General features: G+C 39.0%; 1 protein-coding gene across 4 annotated transcripts in view; it reads left to right on the top strand.

The window, feature by feature from the left end:
• The window catches only part of stxbp6 (syntaxin binding protein 6 (amisyn)), a 369,474-nt gene that overhangs the window by 305,735 nt on the left and 57,739 nt on the right, over nucleotides 1–6,000 (top strand). The window lies entirely within an intron of this gene.

Genomic DNA, 6,000 nt, shown 5'->3' with positions numbered 1-6,000 from the left:
GATATCTTCATTTTGCAAACGTATCCATGTTGAAAGCTGCTCAAATGCATTTGTCAGTTAACGGTAAAATTCCTATGTGTGCTCTCTCAGTCACTCCAATTTGAGTGGAAGCATCTTAAGATAAATGGACCATTTCTTTCAATCTATTACAGGTTTTGGCCTGAAACGTTAGGCATCCACAGGTGCTGCTTGACCTGCTGAGATCTTCCAACAAATGTTTTTGCTTCAGAAGCGAATCTTTAATCTGATGAGGAAACATTACATTTTGAACCTCTATGGCAGGAAAAGCTACATTTGTCTGTGATTAAAGTGATTTAGACTAAGGGCACAGGAGTGGCACAAATGGCGCATCAGCACAGTTGCTGCCTTGCAACGCCAGAGATCCAGGTTCAATTTTGACTACAGGTGTTATCTGTACGGAGTTTGTACGTTCTCTGTGTGACCAAGTGGGTTTTCTCCAGGTGCTCTGGTTTCCTCCCACACTCCAAAGACGTACAGGTTTATAGGTTAATTGGCTTCTGTAAATTGTCGCTAGTGGTAATGTATGGGGTGATTGCTGGTCGGCGCGTACTCGGTGTGCCGAAGGGCCTGGTTCCACACTGGATCTCTAAAGTCTAAAGTAAAGTAAAGGCATTTTGTGGGATGTCAAATCATTCATACATGCTGATCTTTTGCAGTTGAGACTTCATTTTGTGAATCTTATTTTTTAATTTAATGAAGATTAAAATGCAGTTCGATTGTATGTTGAAATACAAGACATGGCAATTAGTTTGATCTTTCTGCATTGGTTGCCCATCTGCATCACTGCTACAAGCTTGTTTGTTTCTGAGCCCTTTTTCTTTTTTTCCTCTGGAAGTGGGGACATGCCCATCCTGACTCAACCGGCTATATTTTTCCGCTCTGAATTTTGAACTCCTACATTGTTTTATCAATGTCCTTTCCTCTACATTCGCAGCCTCTAATTGCTCCTAGTCAGTCATTGACCCGATGATCTTGTCTATACTTATTCGGCCATGTCAGAGACATGCTCGCTCTTCCACTCTTCCTGCAGCTTAACAAGCTGTTTCAGATTCCTTCCTTGTTCTGATGAAGGGTCTTTGACCCACAATGTTGGCTCTGTTACTCTTTCCACAGATGCAGCCTGACCTGCTGAGTATTTTCAGCATTTTCTGTTGCTTATATGTTGCTCTGGCTAATCACACCTATATAAATTAATACTGTTTTAGCATTTGGAATTGGCCAGGGTGCCAAAGACAAAGATGGTGGACCTGCCCACATTTTAGTTAGTAAGATTTATTGGTTTTTTTAAATTTGAGCAATCATCCAAAAAAGGGAGCAAATATTTCAGTTTCTGGCCAGTCTGACAGAAACATAGAAACATGGACATAGAAAATAGGTGCAGGAGGAGGCCATTCGGCCCTTCGAGCCAGCACCGCCATTCATTGTGACCATGGCTGATCGTCCCCAATCAATAACCCGTGCCTGCCTTCTCCCCATATCCCTTGATTCCACTAACCCCTAGAGCTTTATCTAACTCTCTCTTAAATCCATCCAGTGATTTGGCTCCCACTGCCCTCTGTGGCAGAGAATTCCACAAATTCACAACTCTCTAGGTGAAAAAGTTTCTTCTCATCTCAGTTTTAAATGCCCTCCCCTTTATTCTAAGACTGGCCCCTGGTTCTGGACTCGCCCAACATTGGGAACACTTTTCCTGCATCTAGCTTGTCCAGTCCTTTCATAATTTTATATGTTTCTATAAGATCCCCTCTCATCCTTCTAAACTCCAGTGAATACAAGCCCAGTCTTTTCAATCTTTCCTCATATGACAGTCCCGCCATCCCAGAGATCAATCTCGTGAACCTACGCTGCACTGCCTCAATTACAAGGATGTCCTTCCTCAAATTAGGGGACCAAAACTACACAATACTCCAGATAGAAAATGTCAAGCATTGAAATTACTTTCAGTAAGCATTGATAATATATACCCAGCATCTGCAAGATATAATGCTGGTTAAAATACTTTACTGGCAGTAAAAATGTTCCTCAAGAAGTTACTGTCACATTATTGCTAAAAGCTCCTTTGCTTTGTATTATCCAATTTTGTTGGGATTAATTTGTAAAGCGGTTGTTTCTCTTTTAAAATGGCTCTCTTAGGTACGTTGTTTGATGCTGTAATCCATATTAGCTCATAATACATTAAATTGCTTGGAAGCCCAGGCTCTAGACATTTGCACAGAACCATTCAATTGCAGTTTCGGGTCTTGGCCTCAAATTAGTCCTGCTTGGTTGAGGAGCTGTAATGAAATGGAGATATATTAAGTTGTTTTGACCAGTGGGGAAAAATAAAACAAATGCTACAAGAAGTATTTGAGATGGAAAAACTAGTCACAAAGTACATGGCTGGAAATATCATGTCCAGATATTTTGGCGATTGATTATAAATTGATTTTGCTTCTGAATGGCTATCAACAAAATCCTCATATTTGGCAGTCTCACGTTCATTACAAGTGGGTGAACTAATTCAATAGCCTAAATTCCTGGAGGGCCTCAGTGGGTCAGGCAGCATCTGTGAAGGCAGAGGGATGCTTGATGTTTCGGGTTGAGACAGCTGCACCAGGACGTATAAAATGTGTGCCTGCTGAAACCTTTTTCTGCCGCAGCCTTCCATTTGCAGAGATTTAGGGTAAGCTTTTTAACCCGTGTATTTTTGATTTGATTCATTTCTGCTGCAGTGGCAACCTTATTATCACTGCCATGGCTGATCGAAAAGTACTTTTCCCACCACCTTTACCTCAGCTATAATTTTATTTGCATCTAGTTCATAAAGGTAATGTTTCCACGTGTGCTTGAGGCTTTGAGTGTAACACCTTTTTATATAAGCATAAGCATGACGAGATCAGTGGATTGGTATGCTGAAAGAAACAATGATGTTGGTTGGCACTGATCGTTATTGCTTGATAGATTCTTGTAATATTCATCACGTCTCTGTTTTCTTAGATTCCATTATACTGTATTTTTTAAATTGTACCAAAACTCACTCTCCCCTTCATTCTTCCTGATTTTACAGTGCCAAAGATCAATTTGTACCAGGCTTGGAGTAGCAAAAATTCCATATGAGAAATGGAGAATGTTATGAATGTTAGATGTGCCACCAACACAAAGCAACTTAGGCTGAATAATATTTTTGGCCCAGATATATGGTGACATTTCTCTTTCAATTGAAGCATATAAACAAAATTTGATGGTTAGCAATATGAAATGTTGCTGCCCTATCAGAGGATTATTTTTTGACTAACATGCAAATTGCCTTGTGATCTAGGCTGATTTGGATTCTGAAATTCAGCTGTCAAATTTATTTTTAATATTGCTTATTATACTTAAGCTGCTAATACAGTCTGGAGTCGGGGCTTGACCCAAAATATCACCTATTCTTTTTCCCCAGAGATGATGTCTGACTCATTGAGTTACTACAGCTTTTTGGGTCTATCTTCTGATAATACATGTCAGTCTCTAAGCATACCATTTAATAGTAGAACTTTGCAGCTTAGTTCTTGCCTCTGATGTAGGTACTTCAATCTTATCAAGTTAACAAATCTAATTTCTACCTCTTTTTGTTGCTTTGCTTAATTTGGGCAAGTGCACAAGTCAACTGTCACCAAACCCTGCCATCATCAAAGATACCCCTGTGTAGAAACCAGCAGCAACCGAGACAGCATAACCTCATTCTCCAAAAGTATACTTCCAGCTAAATCAGAGTTCAGGAGAAAAAGGACAGAAATTAAGGTCACAGAGACAGTTTGTAGTAGAAGATAGTGTGAGAAGCAGATGAAGTAGTTAGTGGTTAATTATATCACAAGCTGATAGCAGACAAAATCGATAAGATTATCTTGCAAAGATGGAGGTAAGTAAGTATGACAGCACTGTGCTCGGATAAGGGAAATTTGCTTCTACTCAGCCTCTTTCATTTATTTTTAACCCCTGCTAATTAAACTTTCATATCTTTCCATGTCTTTTCTTTGCAACTATCCTAGGGCCTAGTGACGAAAGGGAATCTCTGTTCTTACTTGTACTTACATCAAAGGAATTGTTTGCAACAGTAAATGACTGTCCCAATAAACCATGTGTCTCTGACAGAATTATTTTCCTTCTCTTCTGCCACTACTTCTTTCTAACTTTTGGGAAAGCACCGTAAAAGGGCTGTGGATGTTTAGACACATTTTAAACAAAAAGTGAATCACGCATGACAGCTTCTGTTGCATTAATCTCACTCATGGTAAGAGGAAGATTATTCCTTTTAACAAGCAAGAATAAACGCTCCAAAGATACTACTTTTCAAAATCCCTTGGATGCCATTTTAATAATTCAGTTGTTAATGTTTTCATACATCTGAAATAGAAAATGTTTGGTTAAACGTTATGAAATGGTTTACTCATCGATTTGACTTGCGCACACATTTGATGTTCCACAGACTCCTACTCAGAACCATTGCCTTTGTATTCCCAATTTCCACAGTACTGCAGTAACTGTGCCCTCTGTTGCAACAAATTAGAATGGGAAAAGTGCCATCCGGAAATAGGTTTTTAAAATTAAATTCCCTGAGCTTCTGTTGTAAGAATTACAACACTGGAGGTACTTCGCTCTTTTTTTTTCCGCTCTTCGGCATTATTAATTCATGGAGTTTGAAGAGCATACTTCGATTTTTAAAGCCTAAAGCATGTCGAACAAATTGAGCTTGAAATTTACTGATAATGAGATGCCTCAAAGAATATGCAGTACTAAATTGATGTGTTCAATAAATGGCACATCATATAGATTCAGGGTAGTATATAATGCAATACATTTATTGTAAGGAAAGGCTTGCTTTGTATTGGTGCCATTATGTACTAAAAATTGAGCATTTTCGAACTAACATTATTCTCCTATGCAGTTGTCAGTAAGCAGAGGGCCTGTGTTGTGGTTAAGTGGAGGTGATAGAGGGGTTGTAGCTAAGGGAGAAAGGATTTGATGAGATTTAATGTTTCTTAATGAGCACTTGAATAGCCAAGTCATTGGAGATGATAAACCAAGTGTCATAAAGTGATACAGCATGGAAACAGGCCCTTCAGCCCCTCTTGCTCATGCCGACCGAGATGCCCCATTTACACTATTCCTACCTGCCTGCATTTGTCTCTTATCCCTCGAAATGCTTGTAAATTGGATAAATTATTCATGGATATGATGGACAAGGTGGTCTGAAGGATCTGTTTCTGTGTTACATGACACGACAACGCCAAAGAAATTAAATGGAAAGGCTGAGGCAAAAATAAATGAAATAGGGTTTCCAAAATCATATTGTTTCCATCACAGCATAAGAATAGAGTTGGGTTAAGACCATGTGCATCTGAATTGAGATGAAATTGCACTGGAAATTGTACCAATTCATGATGAGCTTTGTTTACTAAATATTGCAGAATGGTAGAAGAGAAGATTTATAAATAGCCGTAAAGGAACAGGTGTGATTTTCACTGTGTATGTTTATCAGACTAAAGTCAAGCATATGCACAAACGTAGGGAAATGCATCCACCCTCCTTCTGCATTGGGTTCAATAAGTGAAGGAGCATTGCCTGATCAAATTTTTCAAAATTAAGTTGGAATGGGAGTATCTATCAGCGCTGCATTAAGAGTAAGTTTATAAAAAGTAGAGAGTTCAAAAGGAACTTTGTGGTGATATGGAATATATAAGTAGACAATCAGGAAAGGATTTTTATAAACTTTTAACGGCAGCAACTTTTAAGCAGCATTTAGACAAACACAAGAACAATCATGAAATAGAGGGATTTAGAGCATGTGCAGGCACAGGCACACAATTATTGTCGTGGTCAGTTCAGTCATGGTATTCTCGTGTTGCACTGCTCCTTTTCAATAAGTGGGTATTGTGTGATCATTGTGAGTATCCCTGGAACCATTCCAATATCTGCACCCTTTACACCTTTCCTATAGTGTGATGCTCATAACTTGAG

This window comes from Rhinoraja longicauda, chromosome 10 (assembly GCF_053455715.1).
Source record: "Rhinoraja longicauda isolate Sanriku21f chromosome 10, sRhiLon1.1, whole genome shotgun sequence".
In the NCBI taxonomy this organism is placed as follows: Eukaryota; Metazoa; Chordata; class Chondrichthyes; order Rajiformes; family Arhynchobatidae; genus Rhinoraja; species Rhinoraja longicauda.
This window is presented reverse-complemented; position numbering and strand designations above follow the sequence as displayed.